Here is a 23623-nt window from a genome sequence, read left to right as displayed (position 1 = left end):
CATTGTGTAAACAATTTATAAAATCATTGTTTTTATCATTCAGTCTTATTTTTTTAAATTATTTTTATATAAAAGACTTCCATTTCATTGTTTTTCCATTGTTTACATCATTTACTTATTATTGACATTGTGTAAATAATTGAAATTATCTGCAGTTTTATTCACCATTTAAACAAATTTATGATAACCATACTTTACAATATTTACCTATTATTGATATGTAAACAATTAAAACAAGTAAGGAAGTATGGTCGGTCAAGCCCGACCTTATAATACCCTACACTTAGTACAAGAGCAAAAACATTTTTCTTTTAAAATTTCAATAATTTATATTTTTGAGTGATTTTCGGAAGTGGGCTTTTATGGGGGCTATGACCAATTATGGACCGATCACCATGAAATTAGGTCGTGTGATTTATGTCAATATTAAAGTTATCTATGTTGAATTTTGTGTGTATACCAAAATTTTTAAGCGATTTATGCACGTTAAAGTGATTTTAGGAAGCGGGTCTATATGGGAGCTATGACTAATTATGGACCGATCGTAACAAAATTTGGTGACATGAATTTTGTGTATATAAAACTTATTTGGAGCGGAATTTGTGGAGATACATTTATAAATTAAACATTTATGACCGATAAAGTCCAATTTCGGGAGGACATTTGTATGGGGGCTAGGTGAAATAGTGGACCGATTTCAGCCAGTTTCGGCTCAATAGGTCCTTGAGCCGAAAAAATAATATGTACCAAATTTCATCGAGATATCTTCAAAATTGCGACCTATACTCTGCGCACAAGGTTTACATGGACAGCCAGCCAGCCGACCAGACGGACGGACATCGTTTAATCGACTCAGAAAGTGATTCTAAGTCGATCGGTATACTTTAAGGTGGGCGTTACAAACATCTGCACAAACGCATTATACCCTCCCCACAATGGTGGTGTAGGGTATGAAAACATAAATTTCATCTTTGAAACTTATTTTCTAATAAATTCTATTGGGTGTATGACTTAAATATGCAGGATTTTTTTTGTAAATTTTTAGCTTTTGTTTTGAAACATTTTGTACAATATAAATTTATTGACAGTATTGGCAACATATGGATTCCGATCCAAAAGAATTGCTCATCTTTTGAGGCTAAGAACGAATCAAGCCAATTAAGAGAGAGAGCGTTTTGGATCGATGAAAACAAATAGTAGTCGGACGGGGCAAGGTCTTGACTATAAGGCGGATGAGGCAAAACTTCCCAACCACTTTTAACAGGTATTGCAACATGCGGCCGAGAGGTGTCATAATGGAATGTTACGGATTCATTTCTGGCAGCATATTCTGGAATTTTTTCGGCCAATGCTCGCTTAAAACCAATTAGTTGCGTTCGGTACCTACAAATGCAGATCATTACCTTAGCGCCATGGATATTTGGCTTTGGTGTCGCTTTGGCTGGTTGGTCGGCCTTCACATACGATCTCTTCAGCTTCGGGTTATCGTAATGGATCCACTTTTCATCGCAAGTACTGATTCGATGCAAAAATGATTATCTTTTATGGCGTTCAAGCTTCAATTCGTATGGTACTCGATTTCCTTGCTTTTGGATTAGTCCTGCTGCTTGCAAACATTTTGATATTACTGCTTGAGTAGCTCCCAATGATTTTGCAAGCTCTTATTGAGTTTGACAACAATCTTCTTGGAGTAATGCCTCCAATTCGTGGTCTTCAAACTTTTTTGGCTGGCCTGGACGATCTATGTATCAAAATCAGCACTTCTGAACCGCAGAAACCATCTCTCGCACGTTAAAACTGATAGAACACATTCACATAAGCGAATTTTTTTTTAATTAAAGAAGTGAAGCAAAACTTCCCGCATATGGCGTTTTGTTGGCACAAAATTCGACATATTAACACTATAATAACTAAGTGAGAATAATTGATAGATTAAAAACAAAAATCTCATTCAAAAGATACCCCATCTTTTGTAAATCCCGCATTTTTAACCCAATAATTTCAAAACATTAATATTTAAATAAAAAAAATTCTTGAAAATATTTTTATAGCAGTTTAAATTAATATAGTTAGTTAGTTAGTTAACTTTATTGAGACTTCTTTTTTCATATTTCAAGATTTACAAACATTAAATATTATAAGAAAACTTAAAACTATAACGTATTATTTTAATTACATGAGTATTCAATTGGTAATGCGACTAGCTTATCAATATTTGAGAAAAATTAATTATATGTAAAATTAAATGTTAATTTTGAAGAAAACAATGCTTGCTCCCGGCATTTAGCTATCCTAGTAGAGTTATATCTACTTTTAATTAAACTTAATACTAAAAAAACTTAAAAGCTAAATTTTAAAACTAATTAAAACTAAAAAATCTTAAAACTAGAACCAAAAAAAAATAATGAAATTATACTAAACATAAAAAATTAATAAAATATTTAACCCCTGTGTATACCGGGAGTTGTGTGTGAATAGAAGTTTGGACCAGGAAAATGATTTAATGGTTGTTGTAAAATTCCAAACGTGGAAAGATAATTAGTGTTTGACCAACTAAATCCTTGTTCGTTTATCAAAAGATCCTGCATTATACTGCCTTCAAAACATGACAGTCTGTCAACAAAACGATTTGTCAAATCGAGAGCATAAAAGGGAATTGGAGATATTTTGGCTTCTTCATAAATAAATTTGTTAGAAAATCTTCTATTATAAGTCTTAAAATTTTTCTCTATACATTTTCGTATAATATGACGTTCAAATATTTCCATTTTCCTCATCATTGTCTTTGATATGCTAAACCATATTGGAAATGCATATAAAAGAATTGGTCTTATACTTACTTTATATAAAAGTAATTTAGTCCTAATTGGTAAATACCTACTATTAAACAGTCTTGAAAAGGCACCTTTGACACGATTAGCCTTCTCCAAATTATAAACGACATGTTTGTTAAATTTTAAAAGTTTATTAAAGTTTACTCCGAGGTATTTTATGTTATCCTTAAACAAAATTTCAGATCCATTTAATATTAATTTTAAATTCTTGCTCTCCGGCACAACAGTATATTTACACTTTCCGGAAGCATTTCTTAAACATATTGCATTACTTTTCGAAGCGTTTATTTTTATTCCCCAATGAGAATAAAATTCATCAACATGTTTAAGGTGTGCAGAAACATTTTGGAGTGCAATTTGAGGTGACTCATTGTGTGCGTAAAGTAATGAGTCGTCGGCATATAGTATACCTTTGGAATTACCAAATTCATGGGGAAAATCATATATAAATATATTATACAAATGAGGTGCCAACACAGAGCCCTGCGGAACGCCACAAGAAACATCACCCTGAGAAGATGAAACATTGTCAATCTGTACGCAGAATCTCCTGTCATCGAAAAAGCTACGGAAAAGTTTGACTATCGAGGCATCAAAGCCTATTTTAATCATTTTGTATAGTATGCCATTTTGGTATGCCTTATCAAATGCTTTTTCAATGTCAAGTGACACTGCGACAGTGCATTGACCTTTCCTCAAATTTTGTACTACATCAGTGTGGAATTTTAAAAGAGCATGTACCGTAGAATTACCCTTTTTAAAGCCAAACTGACTTTGAGGAATATACTCTCTATTTAAACCTGTATTCATCTTATCTCGTATAACTCTCTCAAATAACTTTCCCAGATTAGAAAGTAATGAAATTGGTCTAAAGTTGTTAATATCGTTATTATCCTGCTGTTTCGGAATTGGAATAATTTTTGCAATTTTCCAAGCATTTGGAAAATAACAATTATTTAAGCAATTATTGAACAGTATGGTAAGATACTCTAAGGCCTTAATCGGGAATTTTCTAATTAAATAATTTGATATATTGTCCAAACCGCTCGACTTTTTATTATTTACTAATTTGGAGATTTCCAAAATAGCATTCAAATTTGTCAATTTTATGTTGCAATGATTATTCAATGCCGTTCTGTCATCATCAAAGTTTACACTATTTGGGACTTGTGAAATTTTGTCATTGATAGTTTCATTAATTTCCGAAATATTCCTGTTCGGTGGGGAACTTTGATACACACGGGTAAAGTGATCCTTTAAGACATCTATTTTCTGATTTAATTGTGTTATTTCGACACCGTTTACTGATACTTTTTTAACACAAGAACGTTTTCTATTTCCGATCATCTGAAAAATTTGCTTATAAGCCCATGGGCCAGGTTTAATTTCCTTCAATCTCTCATTAAACAAATTGACCTGCTCTATTTCAATTTGCTCTTTTATAATAATTTTAATTAGATCAATTTGTTTAGAAATAAGGAGATATTCAGAATTTCTCCTGTTCAAGGTTCTTTGAAAAATCCTCTTCAAATCCTTTTGCCAGTTATACTTAATTCTCAACAAGTTTTTTACTTTATTCGATACAACGTATTTTCGATTCTTATTATCGACCTTCCTTGAATGGACTTCTGTCATAAAATTTACGGAGTTATTAAATTCATCTACAAAACAATCTATTTCCCTATTTGATAAATTTTTATTCACTGGTGGGAAGTGATTTAATAATGTGTTACTTAAGTCAATTTTGAATGTGTTCCAATTAGTGTCATTAAAAGAAATAAAATTATCGGGGGCTTTAAAAATATAATTAAAATCTGATAAAGATATTTGAAGTTTTAACGGAATGTGATCCGAAAAGGTAGGAAGTGTTGACGTTTCAAAATTCGGTTGAGAACTATCAATAATATTAGTGCTCACTATAAAATGGTCCAAATGAGAGGATCCACCAGGGTAAGTGGGATATGAATCACAAATTCTTACTACCGAAATGGATTCATCTTGGAGCCAAGTCGATAACACTTCACCATTGAAATTGTTATTGGTATCACCCCATGAATTGTGTTTTGCATTTAAGTCCCCACCTAGTATCAGTCCATCATAACTGTTTGAAACATTCAAAATCGTAGATAGACCCCCACATATAACTTGACGATTACAATTGCATTTCAAATATATTGAACCACAGAGAATTTTCTTAACACTACCATTTACACAAACATTTAATTCCACAAATAAATTTGGAAACTGAAGATTAGGAATACTAACCCTTGAAAAAGAGATCGAATTTTTAAGAGCAATACCAACACCTAATGAGCTGTTGTCCTTCAAAACAATATAGTTATCAAAATATACATTTGTGTCCGAAGACAAATGCAATTCTTGTAAAAAAGCAATTTCAATGTTAGATTGATTTAATAATCTGTTCAGTTCAATTTTCCTACCAATATGGATAAGAGAACCAACATTAAAAGTTACTAAATTTAGAAAATTACGGACCATAGACATTTTGAATTTCATTAATTAAACTCAAGCATTCTTTCCTAGCTTGATCTCTTGTCATTGACTTGTAATTCCTCATAAAATTATTAATCTTATCTTCCAAAGTCAAGGGGTCTGGTGCACATAGCATTTTTGCAAGTTTCATAAATTCCTGAATTAAAGGAGGCTTTTCGGGTTTGTTCTGCGTAGAAACTTCACTCAAAACATTGAACATACTGGCAAATGATTTATTTGCAACCACATTATTAGATGGATTCAGTGCCATTGCGACATTGCCAGCAGCAGATATATTCCTATTCTTAGTTTCCTGATACGATTTCTTCCTAAAAGTAAGATATTTCTTGTAAGCGGGACAGCCTCTGTAATTGGATGTATGACCATTCTCGTTACAATTCACACAGTATGGTAAAACATTACTTTCTGGCACAATAGAGCATTCACCAGGTGCGTGCTTATCATGACATTTCACACAAGAAAATGGACGACTACAATTTCTTGAATAATGACCCCATTTTTGGCACCTCCAACATTGTGGTACTTTCTTATTAGACTTTGGTCGTTCCCATGATACTACCTGATTAAGAATATACTTTATGCCGAGTAACTCATTAACTTTCCGATTCGGTTTAAGGATTACCAAAAATAGACCAGTATCGATTCCCTGTTTCCGGGAGTATTCCGTAGAAAACTTTGAAACAGAATCAACCGTATCTGGAACAATTTTATCAATTTCCGATTTAATGTCACAAATATCAGTCTTATAAAAAAGACCTCTACAAACTACACTCTGACGTTTATATTCCTTAGGTGTGTATGTGTATGATGGAATTTCCTTTTCCTTTAATAGAAGCATCATTTCTGAATGAGCAGAAGAATCCTTGAAGTATAATTTACTTTTGTTTTTAGATTGGTTCTTAATCTTAAATTCAACGTTTTTGGAATTTAGTTGGTCAATCAGAGATTTAACATTAACATTCTCTAGAAAAATAGGAGGACAATATATGTTCGTGGTCGGAACTTTAGTTTGGGAAGTATTGTTAATTTGTTGGTCATTAGGTTCTGAAATGTTGTTATTAATTGGCCTTTCGGCCTCAATATTTAAATCACCTAGTAGTGAATACTTATTTATACGATTAACATTATCATCTATATTATTTAAGTTTTTAAATTTACATTTTGACAAATCAATATTTACGTCACCTTGAATTTTTCGTTTTTTGTTTTGGACAATTTTGAATTCATCTTCTATTGAGGAAATTGAAAGAGTTTCATGTTCCATACATGTTTGTTCTTCAAATTGTATATTATGGATTGTAATATTTTCTAAAATCTTGATATTGTTGTTGTTGCTAGATTCAAAAAGCTCTTGACAATCATCATTTATTTCTTTTGACTGCATTGCAAATACTGCGTCGAAAAACTGCTTTCCAAGCTCGGAATTTTTAACGTCATCTATATTTTTTACTGCATCTTTTAATTTTTTTGAAGATTGTCCTTTTGATTGGGAGTCAGGTGGACTTGCATTTATTGCGCAATTATGAATTGTTGATGCCCCTTTATTAGCAATTGATAATGACTTCTTGGAATTATTGGGAGGTCTTCCTCCTGACTGGGAAAGTAATGGATCCCTTTCCATAGTAGTTGATCAATTACAGATACAACAAATGTTTCAAATGTTAATTTTCGGTAAACAATTTGAAATTTAATTTTTGAGAAAAAATTTTTATTTAATTTATTTTTTTTTGACAAATAAATTCAAATAATTTTAAAAAATTTTGCTGAGCTTTTTTACAAACGTCCGATACGTTTCACAGTTGACAAGAAACTCTTTAAATTAATATATTGAATATGAATTCGCATGAAAAGTTTTCTACTGCATTTTATTTCCTCCAAACACTAGATCAAAACTTTCTATACAATATTTCACTTTAGCCTTTTATGACCTTTTTCACTTTACTTCATTTTTCTGTAGGGATATTGCACACACATATTGTGTAATATTAACATTAAATACAAATAAACTTTAATAAACTAAAAGCATATTGGTTTGTTTCGTTTAGTGTGGTATTTTTTTATTTTTTTTTGGTTCTACTCCATCTTGTTTTTACTGCTGGTATATTGGGAATACGTGTCTTATACTGAATTATCTTATACACCCTCATACAACACTAATAGTTACCGCTGCTCTTGCTTGTATACCCATCAAACATGCGGAGTTGTTTTCAAATTAAAAATTATTTGAAATTAAATTCTTATGAATATTAGTTTATTCAATAAAATAAAGAAATTATGAAATTATTCCAACACAAGTGTTGTTCATATTTTTACATACTACCTCTCCATTACTTACACTTAGGCATTATTATATTATAACTCAAATTAGTTGTAATACAGGCATATTTTCGTATGCTAAGAAGTATAGCCATGAATTTTTGTAAAAATTTACTGCTGAAATTTGCTATATTTCAATGTAAAACTTATAAGTCATTACTTAACTACTTCTAAGTAATGTAAATGGTATTTAGTAGTCATAATAAAGTTCTTACATATGTAAATACTAAACTTAAAAAACACTTTGTATTTGCTGGGTTATACGTAATATTATTGCTTATATAAGTATATGTAGTGATCATATTTATGTTCCTTTAATTTTACATACATATATGGGCAATTCCATATCATCGTACGTGACATTTGTACGCCTATAGAGTGGAATAGATTTTGCAAAAATAAGAGTATCTGAAAAATAATTTGGTCTTTATCATCCATTCAGAGGGTACTATATTTTAAAATAATAAAAAGTTCTTTCGAAATATTGTTGTCCAAAATATTGAGCGAAGTAAGGGTATATCTTACGTGACATAAAACGGAACTCATTTTGAGGTACATGTAGATACATGCGAAAATATTCGAATCGTGAGAGGCGTTAGGTTTTCTTTTAATTTCTTACACTAAACGAAATATTTTTCCTTTACAATCCGTCATATTCAAATAAAAACAATCTTTGGATGATTTTATAATAAATAAAATTTAATATCGTACGTGACATACCGTACGTGACAGATTTTTCTCTTATAATAAAACAATATTTATTCTGTAAATACATGTATATAAAAACTAAAAAAATGAATAGAAAATATACATTCGGTTTCAATAAACAATTTGACAATAGCAAAAAAACAATCAGAATCAAATTCATTTCATACTACACGCTAATTGGGAGCCTAGTTTTCGCTATTATTTTTGTCTTTAAAATATAATATGATCTAAATACTTTCACATAGTAACATATTATTATTTTCTTCTATTCAAATCATCTTGAAAAAAAGTTTCAAGGGTTTTTTTTTCAGTCGTGGCAGCGATTCTAGTGGAATTGCCCATATGTGTATGACTGTGTCTTTAAACGTGTGTATAATAGGTTTTTGGGTGTGTTTTATTTAGCTTGTTATTTTCATTAATACTTAAAGCTTTTGAAACAAATACAAAAATAAATAACAACAAACAAACAAACAAAAAAGTGGTAAATTATTACAGATAAAACAGAAAGCTAAAAGTTGTAGAAAAAGGACTTGTTTTATATTTAAGAACTTGTTACAGAAACAAATGCAGAAATATAATAATGTGGCCCCTCATAAAAATGTCGTGAATGTTCCCCACTAAAATAAAAGTTGAATTCATTTTAAGATATCGTTTCTAAAAATGTTTGTACTGAGTTTAGTATTTGATGAGCTGGATCATAGGATAAATAGGTCCTTGTTTAAGGTTTTTTACATATTTATCTCAAAAGACACATGACATATTGGTAATATTAGTTGGGCCTTTGAAAGGGGATTTCAATGCTGTATCAAATACTTAAACTAGAACAAAATGTTTGAATCAATTATCAAACGAAACTATCATTTTAGTTGGAAACATCGACACCTTAATTTTCACTCCCTACAAACGGGGCCACACTAATATTCATTACACATCCATACATACACATATGCGTACATGTGTATAAACTAATGCTAATTCTAAATGAACTAAGCACATTATTATTACCTTACATGTGTGTACTAGGGTGGTCCTTACTTTCGACTTTGTCGATGTTGATGCTTCCAAGGTCCAAAATTGTTCTCTGTCACGTTTAGAGGTTACACATTATATTTCAAGTGCACCTAAACTCGAAAAAGTCCAATATAGTAGATATCATAACACACATATACAAACATATGTATTCTTAACCCTCTAACCCGCAAGAGTGCCTGAAGGCTTGCATTACAACACACCAATTATCTCAAAAACTAATTCTAATTTTTTTTTAAAAAATTTAACTGTGACTTTAGTGACATAAATGCCAAAAATGTATGCCAATTGGCCACTCAGTTTATATATAAACAGCTTTGAAAGTTTACATTTTTTAAATAAATATTTCAAGTTGAAAAAAGTAAAAAAATTCCATTAAGGAAAAAGTGATTTTTTGTAAAAAAATTTTTATAACTAAGATTTTACGAAAATGGATTACAATGCCGGAGGTGTGTACTTAAAAAAAACTAAAAATATTTTACTAAATATTTATATTATGTGTAAAATTTCGTGCTTTTATTAGACATGTTTTTTGTGAAGTTGTGAAAAAGGTGTTCGTCTCCTGTAGTGTAGAACTTAAGTTGCCTGCATTTGCCCAAGAAATGATACATATGTGGTTATTTGTGGGAAGGTCAGGCTTTATTCCATACTAAAATTGTTTGCAACTACTTCCACCGAAGCAAATAATTTTCTTTTTTCTAGAAACATACTACAATTTTTTGTAACTACTTGTCCCGAAGCATGGATAGATCAATTAAGCAACTTTTATAACGAGAATGTCAAAGACATACACAAAATTTACTTATAGCGGAGCCCCAAGAAAACGCCAAACAAACGAAGAAATGCTATTTCTAGATAGTGCTGTAAGAATAAAATTTTTTTTAATTGTTGGTAAGTTGGAGTGGGGTTATAAGAAAACTGAGGAAGGGGGTTAATGGCAACTTTTTTAAGATGAAAATGTCTGGTAAGATGGTGGGGTGGGGGTTATCAGATTAGAGGGGGAGGGGGTTATTGCCAATTTTTTAAAAATGCTTATTTTAGCAGCAGGGGTCATTACACAAAGTTTTATGATGCTAGTTTCTTTGGAAATAATTTTTGCGCAATTTTGGACACATAGTGTGATGTAACAATTATAGCACGTGAAATTTTGGGTGTATTTTTTTTTTAAATCAAAGTTTTACTAACTTTTAGTAGCCCGATCTATTCGAAATATATTTTATTAATTTTTCAATAAAATCGTATCATAATTATTGTTTTTTTACACCCAAACCAGCAACAATTCCCTGAGGCACACTTCACCTTTTTGCACCTGGTTCCTAAACTTAATTTGCAAATTAGTTTCTGATGGCTGTTCTGAGTTTATTGAGTCATAATAACCCTAAAAAAATTATTCCACAACTTTTTTTTTATCTTTTTAAAGTTTGCGGGCTAGAGGGTTAGTAGTTTGAAATTTGGAACAACGTTTTTATTAATTTAAATTTATACAACAATTAAAATAGTAACTATTTAACTATTTAACACACACTTAATTTCACGAAAGAAAAATGATTCGAACAAATTTGTATGAAAACTATTCGAAAGAATTTTTAAAACTGAGTGTTTTTCATACAAATTTTGTCGACTCATTTTTCTTTTGACATCGTACAACAGGCAGTTATATTACACATTTAAAAAACCCGTTTTATAATGTACAATAATACACAGGTAATACAGTTGATGTTTACTTTAACAGCGCCTATGATAAAACTAAACTGACTGTAACTTGCTGTACCTATTAATGTACACAGTGCCATATTCTGGAAGCTTCATGATTTATCAAAGGGACAAAACTAGAAGCCTCAATTTCTAGAGCTTTCGACAGCCTTAATGTTTATGTTAGCAGCTTTAACAGTTAATTTTGGCAGCACTGTGCTGCCAAGTATCCAGTTTATATAAAAGCTGTTGGATTTGGAAACTCATGTTAAAGGTTTAAATTCAAATTGATAGTGCTATTTCGTAACAATATTCATAGTGAAGGGTATAATTAGAGCCAAAATTCTACGGAGAGCCACAAATTGAAGTATTTTTGTTATCCTTAAAATTGTGTTGCAGTCTATTACAATACAATTATTGTATTTTATTGTAATTAAAACTAATTTGTTTCTTATCTTTTCTTTGCAGGTATGTACTATATAATTGTGATGCAAATTGTAGATATTTTCCACACTCCGGAATTATAAGCAGTATCAAGCAAGTAGTACAATAATAATAATAACATAAATACAACAAATTTCGTATTAAATTTATTAAAGCCACAAATTTGACCATAAATTAGTTTATACTTATTGTAATACATACTTTACTCTAATGATTAAACAGAATTTTCACGCACCATCAAAATAGATAGGAAGTATATTGATATTGTCATTCCGTTTGTAACAAATCATAGGCCCCACATTAGTATTTATATAAAATCTGGGGACCTATAAGATTCTAAGACAATCTATATCGTCAGGCTGTCTGTTGAAAACACAATAGGGGTCAAGGGAAATAAGCTGACTAACATTTCTCACAAATACTCTCTGTTGATAAGGTTTGTTTGGTATTGTGAATGCGAAATATCGGTCCAACATTTCACTTAGCCCCCATACAAATGTCCCCCAAGACATAAACATGTTAATTATACGGCAATCCTGATCAAATTTTGTACAAATTAGTTCCAAGTACTTTGAAACTATATTGTAAAGTATGGCGAAAATCGGGCGGCATTTGTCCCTAGTCCCCATACAAGGCCCCCTCAGAAAATGACTTGACCATCCGTAATTGTCTTATAATGATTAATATCGTGATCAAATTGGACATAACTAAGTTCAATATGAACCTAAATCTTTTTACCAGCTTTTGTCAGCTGCGGTCTATAATTGACCCTATCCCCCATATAACCTCTATATTAGCAAAATATGTGTTGGTGGTGGGTATTCCAGATTCGACAAAGCCGAATATAACACTCTTACTTATTCTTATTACTCTATATTCCATACAATTTTGCAGCGTCATTTTTATGTGCCCCTAGAAAAGAATCAACTAATCGCTAGAGAAAAAGTTTTCTAATTAAATTGGTTAGTATTATGTAAAAACAACAAATTAATATGTGCTCCATACATATATGCAATATAAAACAATAAATTAACAAATTTATTTAACAAATGTTGTATTTTTGTTTTTGCCTGTTTACATTTTTATCCCAACGGTCTGCTGTAGTTGTAAAAGTATTTATGTGGGTATTTAAGGTATAAATTAAAGGTTTTTTATGGCAACCCCAAAAGTAGGCTTTGTTTTGTTTTTCCTTTTATTTTTTTTTAAGGAAAAACCCCAAAAGTATGCTATATACTATTTAAACCCCAAAAGTATACTTCAGTTTCTTTCTTACCAGTAACAGCGCTTTAGACAATGCTTTAAGATTATTTTTTTTTGCTTTAATTTAAAACAAATATATTGCTGGTACTTCTACTTATTTGTGTGCTTAAATAATTTAAATAAATATATTAAAATAAAGCCACTGTAATGGCCTTAAATTCATTTAATTATAATGATTGCGACAAACAATAAATTTCTTATAGTCCAGACTAACGCAATTCGAAAAGTATAGATTTATGTATTGAATTTAACTCCTCCTAAAAGTATACCTTTAAACTGATTCGTTGAATCATATTCTAAAATTTACTGCATTAAATTATTTCGAAAATTGATAATAGTTTTAAAAATATCAGGTAATTTTCGTATTACTACGAAAGTTAGTTTTGGTTTGGTTTCGACGTAATCTATCTATATTAGTTAATAAATTTGCCTTTAATACATATAAAAAATATTTTTTTCATCACTACTTTAAAGATTGTTAAAAATTCTTATTAAATTTCATATTTAAATCAAATTGATTTCCCTTATGCTTCATCTTTGTGTAAATTTACGTGTATATAATTAATTTAAAATATGTTGTTATAAATAACATTGAGTTTATTATTTCCACTAGATCAAACGGAAAAGTTAAAGGGAGAAAAACAAAAAATAAACTACATAGTATTTCTTTCTCTATAGTACCAACGAATTGATTCACCTTCATTTGTTATTCAAAACTCCATTAAAGTTTTACAGTATGTATTTGTATCTAAGTTTCTGTTCATATTTTGAATTGTTGCTGTGAACACAAATACAAACAGTTCAATAACAACTACAACTACATACATAAATTGTACATAAGTTTTATTATTTTATGCATCCATCTATTCATTCATTGATACGTCTATTCATTTCATCTTATATTATTTTTTTTTGTATACCCTTCACTATGGTGATGAGTTTATATATAAATATAAGTTAGTCATTCCGTTTGTAATTGCTATAATAGTTATTATATAAAATATATCTTTTAGAGCCTTAAGATAGGCTAATCTACTTAACGTTATACAGTTGTCTGTTGAAATCAATATTCCGAAGAACTTAGACTACTTAAGGACCTGTATGTGGCATCAATCTAATGGTTATGCTTTCGATAGTTTTCATATTGAAAATCATTAATATAGGTCCATACATTTCTGAGTTATAGGCGAATCAATTTAACGTTATCCATCAGTCTGTTGAAATCAACATTCCAAAAAGCATTTTTGCAAAATTGTTGCGAAAAATATTAAAAAATCATAATTGCCTTTAAAAAGGACATTATTATTGATCCAGCTCTCCAAATATTGACGCTAGAATCAAAATTTTTGAATTGGAAACATCCACAACTTTTGTTTTCTTTATATGTAGGGAAGTCGATATAATGATGTCGGTGTAGGGTCATGAGAATTTTTGTCAAATCAATAAAATCCATAATTTTTTTTTACATATATTTGCTTATATCTCGGTTACTACTTACTGTACATAACCAACTGAGAAATGTTTTCTAATATAATCAAAAAACAGATAAATTTTTTAATACAAAAAAACTAGTTTTAAATTAGAATATTTTTTTTTGTGAAGGGTACCTACAATCGGCTTTACCGGTATATTTGTCAGTATCTATTTATCATTTATGTATAACTGGGATGTTGTCTAAAACATACAATAACTACAGTGAAGGAAAAATAGTAAGGATCAAAATCACAAAAAAACTTTAAAAAAATCGATTTGTTTTACCTTTTTTGCCCTGTTCAGGCAAACCGTTTAAAATTCAAGGAAGCAATTAACTAAAGAAATGTACCTAAGATCTCAATAAACAACTTTCTAGAACATATGAATTTCCTAGGAATGATTCTTAACACCGTTTAGGTATGTCAATATAAGTTATTAAGAAAAAACTAAAGGAATTAAGTGTTTTTTTATTATAAACTAAAGCATACTTTTAGGCAGCGAACAGATCGCGAATTTGGGGAAATAAATGTCCACGATTCGTAAATGTTGTTCTGTTGTTCAAATTTCAAATAAATACCTTTTGTTTTGCTCAATATTGTTTGAATATCTAACTGTGTTAATATACATAGTTTTCAATGTAATCTACATTACAGAAATTTGTACAAGTTCTTGTACTTTTATATTTGTATGTATATGAATGTAAATGCACTTGTTCTATAAAATCTACATCAATAATAATCAAAGTCAGGGTATTCAATATATGTAGTACTCGTACTTTTTTATTCTACACAATTTTTGTGTAGGTATTTCGGTACATGTTTGTCTTCATTCTCTTTCGATAGTTAAAGTATGCAGAAGCAGTGTAGAAAAAAATTATAGGGACTACTCGAAAATTTCAAAATCTTCTTTCTTATATATAAATAGGCCACACGTTTTTTTGTGGTACACTTTTAAGTATGTTACTGTCCACCAATATCGATGAAACATATATGGTTTAAAAGGTTTTTTTCTCTAGATGTGCACAATCAGCCCAATTATGAATAAAAATTTCCTTTTCTCATTTTTCCTATTCAAATTCAATGAGAAAAAACTCCCGGGGAACAAACTCCCGCAGAATTTTTTATTCATAATTGGGCTAAATATAAAAAAAATATTTTAAAATTATTTCCATAAAAGTGGTAAAAAAACGTTTTAAAAGTGGTCGAATTTCGGCCACCAGGCGATCCTAGTTTTTATTAATCAACTTAAGGATTAATAAAGAAATTTATTATAATACGAATATTTTTGGTATATTTTAGGTAAACAAGATTTTCATCAGATTCAAACATTTTCTTAATTTAATTTCATACAAGAATTGCATATTATTTTGGTGACATATTACAATGCCAAACTTTTATTTTTTCGATATAACTTTTAAAGAATAATAGTAAAAATGTTATATCCTGTGGCTGCCAAAAGAGTTTACAACATTTTATTTAGATTATTTTATTATTTTTTCCAATACTGTATGTATGCATATAATTTGTATAACTGAAAGGACATTTGATGTTCACAGAATGAGCTGGTAGTATTTTGTAAAATATTTGTTACAATTATGCAGTCATTCTGAGAAATAGTAAAAACAAAGATAAAGAAAAATAAAAATAAAAACCTTGTACATACTTATATGTTTGCTACATGTATTCATAAATTTTAAAGTTTGCTTTTAGGGATAAAATAATTCCTATATGTATGCAGCACATTAAACTGGCTCACGAAAAAAGTTACTGCGTTTATTATAAGAAATTTGAAGATTTCAACAAAAAACAAGTAAGAAAGTATGGTCGGTCAAGCCCGACCATATAATAACCTACACTAATTAAAAGAGCAAAAGCCTTTTTCTTTTAAAATTTCAATAATTTATATTTTTGAGTGATTTTCGGAAGTGGGCCTTATATGGAGGCTATGACCAATTATGGACCGATCACCATGAAATTAGGTTGTGTGATTTATGTCTATATTAAAGTTAACTGTGTTGAATTTTGTGTGTATACCAACGTTTTTAAGCGATTTATGCACGTTAAAGTGATTTTCGGAAGCGGGCATATATGGGAGCTATAACTAATTATGGACCGATCGTAACAAAATTTGGTGACATGAATTTTGTGTATATAAAACTTATTTGGAGCGGAATATGTGGAGATACATATATAAAATAAACATTTATGACCGATAAATTCCAATTTCGGAAGGACATTTGTATGGGGGCTAGGTGAAATAATGGACCGATTTCAGCCAGTTTCAATAGGCCGAAAAAATAATATGTCCCAAATTTCATCGAAATATCTTCAAAATTGCGACCTGTACTCTGCGCACAAGGTTTACATGGACAGCCAGCCAGCCGACCAGACGGACGGACGGACATCGTTTAATCGACTCAGAAAGTGATTCTAAGTCGATCGGTATACTTTAAGGTGGGTGACTAATATTTTTGGGCGTTACAAACATCTTCACAAACGCATTATACCCTCCCACTATGGTGGTGTAGGGTATAAAAACATGTTATACTGCTGCTTAGATTTAATACAATAAATTCTAATTCAAAGAGTACTTTACTGAAATTGGTAAACTTTAATCCTTTTAACAGCGGGTCAATGCTACTATGTTTGAATATTTGGGATTTTTCATAAAATTGTAACGATTTATTATATATTTATTGGCAGAATTTGATAAAACTTTAGGAGAATATCACTGTGTGTAATTTTTTAAGTCATGAAAATACATGTACATGATAAAAGACCAATGTCATGCACTTTTTTTTATGGGCCCCAAAGATTTGGGGCATCGATGTGATTTTTGCAAAAAAGTGATAATTTTCTCAGAAAAACAAAAATTGTCAATCAAAAAAAACTTCATCTTCAAGATCAAAATCGAATTAAATTTGTTTAAAGCTGCCTAAAAATAGGCTTTAGTTTATAATAATTTAATAGTTTATGGCCCAAAACACTTAATTCCTTTAGTTTTTACTTACTAAATTATACTGACCTACCTAAACTGTGTGAAGAATCATTCCTAGGAAGTTCATATGTTCTAGAAAGTTGTTTATTGAGATCTTAGGTACATTTTTGTAGTTGATTGTTTCCTTGAATTTTAAACGGTTTGCTACATATGGACCTAAACTGGGGAAAAAAGGTAAAAAATCTAGTTTTTTAAAGTTTTTTTGAATGAACTTTAAAACATTTAATAACAGATTTTCAAAAACAAAAAATTTAAATGAACAATTTTATAAACTTGGGGTCAAAATTCAACAACATTTATTTTCTGGTTCAAAATATTAAAGTCTAATAAATTTTGCCTAATACTTCTGGCCGAATAAGCCATCTGTTTTGACTTATATAAAGTTCCTGCAATATGGTAATGACTCAAAAACACTGTCGGATGGGGGTTTACTATTGCTAAAGACATCTTATATCTGAAGACATATGTACATCTGAAAGCTAAAACACATACAAACATTAATATATAGCTCCCCTTTGTTCTCAATTCTATCAATTTGAATAAAATTTTCAACCCAATTTCTAACGAAATATAATAAATATTTTCAACTCAAATTACAGCACGTCAAAAGACCTTAAATCAACTGACTGACATACAAAAAAATAACATATATTTCTATATAAATAAAACTTTTAGCATACTTTTATGCATTTTAGAGTAATATTTCGGAAAATACACGTCCGCATCATTTTGTGAACTATTTAAAGTTCTTTTTTTTTCTTCTTCTAACCTTTTATTTGGTACACAGCTATTCAAGTTTTTATTTTTCCAAAAAAAAGCAACCAACTAACAGACGAAAGGAAAACTGTCAAATACACACAGACCAAAGCAATACGAAAATTCTATGCTCTAAATAAAATAAAAAAAAAAATAAATAAAAACTTTTGAGAAAATAAATAAAACAACAAACAGAAATAACAAACAAATTTTTATTAGTCAAAGAAAACGTGACACAAACAGTTCAATTTCTCGTTACAAAAGATGACAACATGATTTCTGGCATTCGAACATCACACCCCACCACTGAAAAGCATTGTTGTCGTTGTTCATCATTTATACATATATAGCAAGTATTTCGTTTGATAGTCTAGGAATTTCCACGCTATAGCTTTTAGCTTAAATCCTTAAACTAGGCAATACAATTTTCTATACATACTTGCTAACCAACAAGCTGTAAAGTATGCTATAGATTTGTTTTATTGTTTATAAGAAAGTAGAAAAGAATAAATAAAAAAGCAATTTCAAAAATTCGTTTGAGATCTACTACTCATTTAAAGAAAACAAATTGAGGATGAGATAAATGTGCAAAAAAGAAAAGAAATGGGAACAGCTACCAAATTGAAGGCCCAAAAAGAATATAAGCAAATAAAGTATGAGCTGCTGTTGTTCGTGTTGCTATAATATTTTTCATTGTAAACATATTGTTTAAAAAAAAAATGTATTCATTAATTTTCATCATCGCCATCACATGCATACATAAAACATGACCAATATTGTTTTATTTATTATTCATTGGAAGTTGTATAATAAATAATACAAAGCATGTTTATTATCGCAATTGTTAATATTATTATACATATATAGTTTGAGGTTATAATTAAAAATGAAATATTTAAAATATGTTATATGTACATTTAATTTTTTTTTTAAAAAGATTTATTTACAGCGTTATTTATAGCACTACTTTAGGGCTTTAAATAATATTTAGTTTTCATTTCTGTTTGTATATTATGTGCTTATATACAGCCTAAAACTAAAAATAACATTGCCTATATTAAGGATTTACCTATAATAAAAAATTAAAGCATATCTTTAAGGCTTAACAAATTTTCAACATTTTGTGTGGCCTGAAAAACCGCATTATAATTCGGTTTATCTACTTTTTCTTCTCCTCTCTTTTCTATATTAATTTTCTTTAGCTCCATTCATTCTAACTTTTATTATATAATACAAACAAATATGTTTTTGGCATTTTATCAAGAAATAAAATTAGACAGCAGCAAAAAAAAGATCCTTGAATGGCGAAAAAATTCAAAATTATTTTCTCTCTAGTTTTTTTTTCTTCGTTTTTTTGGTTTTGGTGTAAAACCACTGGAAGAAAAATGAGTAAAACAAAATCAACATCATTTTAACACCACCACATGAAGGATAACTACATAAAAAATATGCCATGCAGTTTAAAAAGAAGTCATTATTTGCTTATATATCAACTAGCTGAATTTTACTGAAGATTCAGTTACCAATTCGATCATAAATTTGCTATAATGTTCACAAATTCTTTGTTTTCGACGTCTGATTTGCGACAATCATATACAATTGGTCAATTCACAAGGTCTCTTATCATGTCATATTGTCATAATGTCCTAATATTTCACAATGGTTTTTATTGTTTTTCAAGCAAAAAATGTCCTAAAATAATACTACTCTGTATGCTATGTTTATTGTGTTATCGTAACCAACCAGAAGAATGCTTAAGAGTCGGTTAAGCCGAGCTGCCGAGTCGTGATATATTAGGACATTATGAATTGACCAAATGTGTCCCAATGAAACCATTGAGCAGTCCGGTGTAAACGCCAGAACCAGTATATAGCTTTGCCAGAGAAAAGCAAGATAACGAGATGACATAAGCCGTCATAGTCTCCACATAAACTTTGAATAGTAAGGGACTGCAGCCTGTATATTTGAAAATAAAATAAGTATTTCGTTAATTTTATAATTAATATCGAAAGCTTAGAGGATGGAAATTAAAAAAAAACTCGGGTTTGGTTAGAAAAACTTGTAACTCGTTTCGTTTTTAAACCTTGAGATTATTTTGTTTTTCGCAAATATTTGTGGTAAAGGATGTCTATATATTTGTTCTAAAAATATCGTCTTATTTCCAATAAATTTCAAAATAAGTAAAAAGTTGTTTGGCATTATCTTAATCCTCCTAGTCGTGAAAAATAACGAAAGTCAAAATTTTTACCAAAAATTGAGTAACAAGGTTATATATAAGTTTGTCATTCCGTTTGTAATTTTTACATTTTTCATTTGCGACCCCACAAAGTATATACATTCTGGATTTCTGGATCGTTATAGATAGCGATAGCCATATCCGTCTGTCCGTCTGTATGTTGAAATCAACTTTCCGTAGCCTCCAAATAACTTACAAACATGATTGATACATCAATATATCGGGAATTCTACCGGATGGGTTGCTATTTAAAATCGAGAAAATCGGCCCACATATGGCCGAGATCTAAGGAAAAAACCGGGATAACTGGATTACTAAGTCATTAATATATACAATATGGAAATCAACTGATAGATATTTCAAAGTCCATTGCAACGATGTATATAAGGTTATAGTAGTTTGGACTTAGAATGGATCAAAATCGGGAAAAATAATTTTTAACCCGAATTTTTTTTTTACCAAAAATTTTTTTTTTTATAAATTTTTTTTTTCAATAATAAAATTAAAAAAAATTTTAAAATTAAAAAAAAAAATTTAAATTTTCATAAACAATTTTGAATTTTTGCCCAAAAATTGTAAAAAATATTTATATATTTATATATTCATAATTTTTTTTAAAAATAAAATTAAAAAAAAAATTCGAAAAAATTAAAAAAATTCTAATTTTTTTTAATTTTCATAAACAATTTTGAAATTTTTGCCCAAATTTTTTCATGGGCCCCCAAAGATTTGGAGCATCGGTGTCAATTTTGCATAAAACTGATCATTTTCTCAGGCTGATATCTTGCAAACAGTTCGGAATTTTGATTTACTCTCTGAGGCAAAGTTGTAGCCCTTGTCACAAAGAACATATAAAATCAAAAAAAAACATACAATTTTGTTAGCATACAATTGAGCGCGGTGAAAATAATACATATTTGAGAAATTTGTATTATGATACATATTTTTATACCCTACACCACCATAGTGGGGAGGGTATTATGCGTTTGTGCAGATGTTTGTAACGCCCAAAAATATTAGTCTAACACCCACCTTAAAGTATACCGATCGACTTAGAATCACTTTCTGAGTCGATTAAACGATGTCCGTCCGTCCGTCCGTCCGTCCGTCTGGTTGGCTGGCTGGCTGGCTGGCTGACTGGCTGTCCATGTAAACCTTGTGCGCAGAGTACAGGTCGCAATTTTGAAGATATTTCGATCAAATTTGGTACATATTACTTTTTCGACCCAAGGACCAATTGAAACTGGCTGAAATCGGTTTATTATTTCACCTAGCCCCCATAGAAATGTTCCCTCGAAATTGGACTTTATCGGTAATAAATGTTTAATTTATCTATGTATCTACACAGATTTCGCTCCAAATAAGTTTTATATATACAAAATTCATGTCACCAAATTTTGTTACGATCGGTCCATAATTAGTCATAGCTCCCATATAGACCCGCTTCCGAAAATCACTTTAACGTGCATAAATCGCTTAAAAATTTTGGTATACACACAAAATTCAACATAAATAACTTTCATATAGACATAAATCACACGACCTAATTTTATGGTGATCGGTCCATAATTGGCCGTAGCTCCCATATAAGGCCCCTTCGAAAAATCACTCAAAAATATAAATTATTGATATTTTAAAAGAAAAATATTTTTACTCATTTACTTGGTGTAGGGTATTATATGGTCGGGCTTGACCGACCATACTTTCTTACTTGTTATTTTTTGGATTTGAATGCTGATAAAATCATATCTGTTTAAGGTATCATAATAATCTTTGAAATTTAACAAGTAAGAGAGCTGTGCCGAATTTTATATACCCTTCACCAAATTATACTTCAAAATACAAATTTTAAATATTTTTAGTTAAACAAAATTTATTTTATTTTTCCAGTTGTTTTTTTAATTGTTTGAAAAATTTTTTTTTTCGAATTGTTATTTTTAAATTTAAAATTTTTTTTTTTTAAATTTTGGAATTTTTTTTTTAAACTTTAAAAAAAAAATTATTTTTTTTGGTGAAAAAATAATTCGGGTTACAAAATATTTTTTTCCGATTTTGACCCATTGTAGGTCCAATTTACTATGGTCCTATTTACGTCGTTGCAAAGTCTTTGAAATATCTATCATTAAATATCCATATTGTCTATATTAATGGCTTATTAATCCAGATATTGGTCAAAAATAGGTCAAAAATCAAGGTTGTCCTGGTTTTTTCCTCATATGTCAGCCATTTGTGGGCCGATTTTGCTGATTTTAAAAAGGAAATTTCTCGAAGGCATGTCTGACAGAATTATTGAAGATTTGGATACCCAAGATATCTGGGGTCTTCAGAAAATTGAATTCAACAAACAGACGGACAGACAGACAGTCAAAAGTAGGTCAAAAATCGAGGTTGTCCTGGTTTTTCCTCATATCTCAGCCATTTGTGGACCGATTTTGCTGATTTTAAAAAGGAAATTACTCGAAAGCATGTCTGACAGAATTATTGAAAATTTGGATCCCGAAGACTGGGGCCTTCACAAAATTGATTTCAACAGACAGACAAACGGACATGGATTAATCGACTCCGTTATCTATAAGGATCCAGAATATATATACTTTATAGGGTCGGAAAATTATATTGTGAAAATTACAAACGGAATGACAAACTTATATATACCCTTCTCACGAAGGTGTAGGGTATAATAAGATTGTTATGTTTTTAATGCATAATAGAAAAAATAATTGTGAAAAAATTAAAAATACTGACAAATTTGCTATTTTTACAAACACTTCCACAGGGGGTCCACGAATTGTCCATGTACATGATTTAGTAATCGAAATAAATGTCAAAAATCAGCCACCGTTTTTTGTTTACTTCTCAGACATTTGGGGACAGATTACTCTATAGATTACTTATACCCACAAAAGTGGCAACTGACTCTACGTTAGATAACCTGGAATGTGTAAAGCAATCTAGAGACCTTTCCGCATTATAAAAAAGCCATAGGAGTCTTATAACTAAAAACGTAAGAATTGCAGTCTAGATATTACTGAAAAATACTGTCTGAGTGGGATTTAATGCCACTGTTAAAACTGTCGGATTTAAATAAATATTTATATCCGATGTATATGTAAGTATTGTGGCAAGTGTAATGGTATTGCTGTACGGCTGAAAATTACCATGAACATGAAAAATATTGTGAGAATGAGTTGATGTAATTAAAGACTAGGGAAGGATAATCAGAATTGTAGTAACACCCTATAACAGGGGCGGATCCTGGTCAACCATTTGGGGAGGGAAATAAATCAAAATTTATTTAATATTTTTATGTTTTCCTTTTGTATATTAAAACTTTTCGGTTTGGAGGCGGGTAATTTGATTTTTT

The 23623-nt window shown here is 29.9% G+C and overlaps 1 protein-coding gene across 1 annotated transcript in view; it reads left to right on the top strand.

Annotated features, from left to right (window-relative positions):
• The window catches only part of Sdc (Syndecan), a 510046-nt gene that overhangs the window by 396361 nt on the left and 90062 nt on the right, over positions 1 to 23623 (top strand). The window lies entirely within an intron of this gene.

The sequence above is a fragment of the Calliphora vicina genome, chromosome 5 (assembly GCF_958450345.1).
Source record: "Calliphora vicina chromosome 5, idCalVici1.1, whole genome shotgun sequence".
NCBI lineage: Eukaryota > Metazoa > Arthropoda > Insecta > Diptera > Calliphoridae > Calliphora > Calliphora vicina.
The sequence above is the reverse complement of the archived record's forward strand: the minus strand, read 5'-3'. Positions and strand labels throughout refer to the sequence as shown.